Source organism: Sarcophilus harrisii, chromosome 4 (genome assembly GCF_902635505.1).
Source record: "Sarcophilus harrisii chromosome 4, mSarHar1.11, whole genome shotgun sequence".
NCBI classification, from domain to species: Eukaryota; Metazoa; Chordata; class Mammalia; order Dasyuromorphia; family Dasyuridae; genus Sarcophilus; species Sarcophilus harrisii.
Genome location: NC_045429.1, coordinates 158,108,542 through 158,114,541, shown reverse-complemented (window position 1 = coordinate 158,114,541; position 6,000 = coordinate 158,108,542). Strand labels below are relative to the sequence as shown.

The 6,000-nt window shown below is 32.8% G+C and overlaps 1 long non-coding RNA gene across 2 annotated transcripts in view; it reads left to right on the top strand.

The window, feature by feature from the left end:
- The first annotated feature begins 5,621 nt into the window (after positions 1-5,621).
- LOC116423137 overlaps positions 5,622-6,000 on the top strand; it is a 51,412-nt gene continuing 51,033 nt past the window's right edge. For both annotated transcript variants that reach the window (XR_004233605.1, XR_004233604.1), the window contains exon 1: positions 5,622-5,764. This is a non-coding gene — a long non-coding RNA (uncharacterized LOC116423137). The remainder of the gene's footprint in view (positions 5,765-6,000) is intronic.

Here is a 6,000-nt window from a genome sequence, read left to right as displayed (position 1 = left end):
TAAAAATAATACAATAAACACAATGTGAATATATATATATATATATACATATATATAGTTTTATACCTTTACACATGCATACATTTATCCCTTTAAGATTTGCAAAGTGATTGACATAAGAATAATATATACACAGATACACATGGGTATATACATACATACATGTATCCCATGAAGATTTGCAACATTATCTACAAAAGATGAGAATAATTGTTACTCCTTTGTTTCTCAAGAGGATTAGTGGTATGATGAGTGCTGACTTGCTCATGAATAGGATTTAAAGGAGGCAGAGTTGCACAGAGCCATCAACCCAACTTTCTCTTCTTGGTCACTAAAATTCAGTGGCAAAGCAAGGATCTAGATGGAGGGCTGTTCAAGGCTATGGTTGAAGTGGATGACCTTGATATCTTCAATGTCTGACCAAGCTTTAAGTGCTCTGCAGCACCTGCCTCAGCTGTTAGGACTTCAGAACAAATTATTCTCATCTGTCCATCCAGCAAGAAAAGTCTTCATAGGCTTGGAGAAGTCATTCACTTAATTCATTGTGTGATTTGTGGTCTGTCCTGAAAACCATGTTCAGTAGTTTCTTGGAGCCATACAAACTTTCAAGTATTATATAAATACTATCTATTCTTATTGCATAGGGTTGTATGGGGTATTCTTTTAGGAATAGCACTCTGGCCACATCAAGGTAAAACCATCTCTGCGGATAAGCTAAACCAGGTTGAAACTAACCCACAGGCCTCAAAACCTTACCCTCCAGAAGTAGTTGATCCTCTTTGAAAAGCAATAACATATGATAATAGTATTTAAATAGGTTTTAAGCTTTATAAAACTATCTACATAGAATAATAATACTAGCATTTAAGCTTTAAGGTTTGCCAAGTGATCTAGGTAGGATAATAATAATATCTAGCTGGCTCTATAAGGTTTGCAAAGTGATTTACATAATAGCATTCATATGTGTTAAAGTTTACAAAGTGATTGATACATATGATAATTAGTAAACCTCTATTAAAGGCCTGCCCTGTGGCAAATGCTGTTATAAACAGTTATTAGCTGGTATTTATATGGAACACTAATAGCTGGTATTTATATAGTCTTATAAAGTTTGAAAAGCAATTTACATATGATAAAATTAATAGCACTTCTATAGGATTTAAGACTTACAAAGCAATCTACACACATTAATAATAATAGTTAGCATTTTTATATAGCACATTAAAGGTTGAAAAGCATTTATAATAAGATAATAGTCATCACAAATTATATACCTCCTATGTATCAGGTATGGTGCTAAGCTCTGGAGATACAAAAAGAGGCAAAAGACAATTCCTATCTTGAAAGACCTTACATTCTAATAGAGGAATCAACATATTTAACAAATATATTCAAAGTAGACTATATAAAGGATAAATAAATAATAAACCAGTTAGTATTTATAAATAGTATTGTTTCAAACTTTGCAGAACACTCTATATATTATCTTATTTGATTTTTGCAACAGCTGTCTAAAGTAGATCCTGTGAGTATCCACATCTTATAATTGAGGAAACTGAAATTCAAAGACATTAAGTGACTTGTCCAGGGTCACATAGCTAGTAATCATAGAAGGGAAAATTTTAACTCTGTGCCTAGTAAACTATGTGTAGCCTGGAGCAGCAGTAAAAAAGAAAGCCCATACTGATCAGATTGTAATAGAAACTGGCAGAAATGTTAAGCAACTCTCAGGACTACTGTTAGCCAGAAACTGGAAGATATTGTAGTAAAGAAACATATATAAAGAAACATTTATAATAACAAAGGGAAGTTGAAGGGCCAAGATGTGTTGAGGGAACTCATGTATATACTACTGGAAATAGAAAAATAAGATTGAAAGAAAAAAGTTCGCAGGAGAAGAACTGGCTATCACCTAATTCCCAAACAGTTCAATAGTGATACTTATAAAAACGGAAGGAAAAATAAATATCTAAAAAATTTGAAAGGATAATAAATCTCCTCAAATAGGTAGAGACTATGAAAGAGACAACTTTGGAATTCAGAAAAATTAAAATAGAAGAATTTTTGACAGAAGAGCAAGAAACAACACTAAAAGGATACATGACTTCCATACAACCCAATGTAATTGCTATTTAAGAAAAGATAAATAGATTTAATTTAAAAATCATAGCTCCCTACCCAGAAGCACTATATATATATATATATATATATATATATATATATATATATATATATAAATACTGACTACTATGATGCAAGAAAATTTATTGGAAGAAAACAGAGAACTTTTGAGTGTAGACAAGGTATTGATTGGTCAAATACATAGATTGTTTTTTTAAATTATTATAGCTTTTTATTTACAAGTTATGTGCATGGGTAATTTTACAGCATTCACAATTGCCAAACCTTTTATTCCAATTTTTCCCCTCCTTTCCCCCATCCCCTCCCCCAAATGGCAGGTTGACCAATACATGTTAAATATGTTAAAGTATAAATTAAATACAAAATAAGTGTACATGTCCAAACATGTTATTTTGCTGAAATACATATATTGTTAACAACGAAAGACCCAGTTGCTTGAAACTCTAAAGTATGAATCACAATTTCAATACCAAACAGTGAATTTTATCAGAACTTTTAACTGTGAAGATATATTCCCAGTTTGTTGCTTCCCTTCTAATCTTGTTTGCATTAGTTTTGTTTGTACAAAGGCTTTTTAATTTGATGTAATCAAAATTTTCTATTTTGTGATCAGTAATGGTCTCTAGTTCATCTTTGGTCACAAATTTCTTCCTCCTCCACAAGTCTGAGAGATAAACTATCCTATGTTCCTCTAATTTATTTATAATCTCATTCTTTATGCCTAAATCATGGACCCATTTTGATCTTGGTATACGGTGTTAAGTGTGGGTCCATGCCTAATTTCTGCCATACTAATTTCCAGTTATCCTAGCAGTTTTTGTCAAATAATGAATTCTTATCCCAAAAGTTAGGATCTTTAGGTTTGTCAAACACTACATTGTTATAGTTGACTATTCTGTCTTGTGAACCTAACCTGTTCTACTGATCAACTAATCCATTTCTTAGCCACTGCTGCTTTATAATATAGTTTTAGATCAGGTACAGCTAGGCCACCTTCATTTGATTTTTGTTTTTCATTAATTCCCTTGAGATTCTCGACCTTTTATTATTCCATATGAATTTTGTTGTTATTTTTTCTAGATCATTAAAATATTTTCTTGGAAGTCTGATTGGTATAGCACTAAATGAATAGATTAGTTTAGGGAGTATTGTCATGTTTATTATATTTGCTCGGCCTATCTAAGAGCACTTAATATTTTTCCAATTAATTTAAGTCTGACTTTATTTGTGTGGAAAGTTTTTTGTAATTTTACTCATACAATTCCTGACTTTGCTTTGGTAGATAGATTCCCAAATATTTTATGCTGTCAACAGTTATTTTGAATGGAATTTCTCTTTGTATCTCTTGCTGTTTAATTTTGTTGTAGAAGTGGGATTTAAACCCCAATTATTTGTCTTCAAAGTCATTGCTCTATCCATTGTGCTACTTTTTATTTCTTTTTCTGTTAACCTCCTATTATTTATTTAATCTTTCTTTATCACCATGTTTCTATTCTGCTTTTAAAAGATCACCTCTAAAGCTATAACATGAGTGTATAAGCTAGCTAGGAATAAGTCATTCTCAATGTAATGTCATTAAAGCAAATCAGATTTAGATAGGGAACCATCATCAGTGCCAGAATGAAGCCCTCATTAACAAAGCAAATAAGGATTTGTATATTTTTTACCTTGAGAAATTATCAATGCTAAACTAAAGTGCTTATGATTGAGGTCAAGGAGGCCCCAGAACAATGCCTGGATGAATTGAGTACATAAGGATAGCTATAAGATACTATATAACAAATAATACTATTAGAATTACTTCTACTAGAACTACTTCTACTGCTGCTGCTGCTACTGATGATGATGATGATCATGACTAGCATTTATGTTTGTGCTTTAAATTTATAAAATACTTTACATATGTTATATGAACTCATTTTATGCTCACAGCCCTGTGAATAGATGCTTTTAATTTTATAAATGAGAAAATTAAGGCACTTAATAAGGGGATTTCAGAATCCTTGGAATTGGAGGTTGTGCATTTGTGTGAAATGGTAAGATCAAGGATATGACCATATTTGTGTGTGGCTGAAGGCAGTGGGGGAAACAGACCATGTGAAATTAGTGAAGTGATGTTCTATGAAGTTACAGTGTTTGAGTAGTATCAAGCTTGAGTTTGAATTCTGTACTATGGGGGTAGGAGTTAAAAAGAAGAAAAAGACTATTGATGGATTCTATTTAAAACTGCACATGTAGCTAAGGAATACAGAATAAAAAACCACCTTATCTCCTGACCTGACCTCACTAAAACCTTACCCTAACTATCCCCAGGCTCCTTAGTTATCTTTTCTAAAAACTACATCCAGGTTTCTTCTCTATCTTCTTATCTGATTACATTACTGCAAGACACTTCATTAAAAGGTTTCTTCCCTTATGTATGCCTTGCTCTCTGCATGTAGGCTACTAGTTTGCTGACTGAAGCCCAACATTTCAGTATATAAAGCTCTCTCAACTTTTACTAATTACTGCTTTAGTTTTACCTTAATAAAATCTTTTGTGACTATCAGAAAATCTCTTTTGATTTCTTTCAAATCTACTACAAACCATGACTTTTGGATACACTATGAGTCAGGCACAGAACTGTTGAAAAAAAGATTTTGGTCAGTATACAATAGCTACTAGAATTTTGATTGGATTGTACATAGGAATTTCATGTATCTCAAAAGAGAGATTACTTAGTGATGGTAGAAGATAGAAAACCCGGAAGTTGTAATCAGAAGCAAAAAAGTATTCCAACTCCCACACCAACCAGAGCTGGACAGGGAGGTCATCAGAAGGAGGCAGATCTCCATAAGATGGAAAGAGTAGGAAAGGAAAAGAGTTAAAATAAAAGTAAGTTTGTTTCCTATGGAATAGGCATTCTAGAGAGCACAGTAGAAGGGGTGGGTAGCTTGGTTTGGGTTGAAAGGAATGGAAATAAGGAATCAGGGAGTGAGGAACTGAGAAAATGTTTTGAATGACATCTGAGTATGCAGAATCAGTGGACTGGGGAAGGTATGGAGGGAAAGGAGAGGCAGAGATCTCTCTGAGTCTTAGGTAATTAAAGCTAGAGACAGAATGATCTTTCTTCTTTTCCTTGGAAGGGGAGAATCTGGTTCTCTATGAAATGATGTTTCTCTTCTTCGAAAGGAAGTCAGGAGACTAGACTGGAAATCTGAATTGATGGAGACCTGACTTAATCAAATGACACTTCTCTTTTTTTTTTTTTTTTTAATAGCCTTTTATTTACAGGATATATACATGGGTAACTTTACAGCATTAACAATTGCCAAACCTCTTGTTCCAATTTTTCACCTCTTACCCCCCCACCCCCTCCCCTAGATGGCAGGATGACCAGTAGATGTTAAATATATTAAAATATAACTTAGATACACAATAAGTATACATGACCAAAACATTATTTTGCTGTACAAAAAGAATCAGACTCTGAATTATTGTACAATTAGCTTGTGAAGGAAATCAAAAATGCAGGTCAAATGACACTTCTCAACTTGCACCAAAGGCTGCAGACTGGTACCAGTGAAATGGCATTTCTCTTCTTCCTAATGGAGGCTAATTTAAATGTTCCCATCTGTTAAAGGTAAGTAGAGATTCAGTTAAGAATTAAAGTGTTAATTTATATTTTAATGTATTTAATATCTACTGGTCATCCTGCCATCTAGGGGAGGGGGTGGGGGGGGTAAGAGGTGAAAAATTGGAACAAGAGGTTTGGCAATTGTTAATGCTGTAAAGTTACCTATGTATATATCCTGTAAATAAAAGGCTATTAAATAATAAATAAATAAATAAATAAATAAAAGAATTAAAGTGTTGATA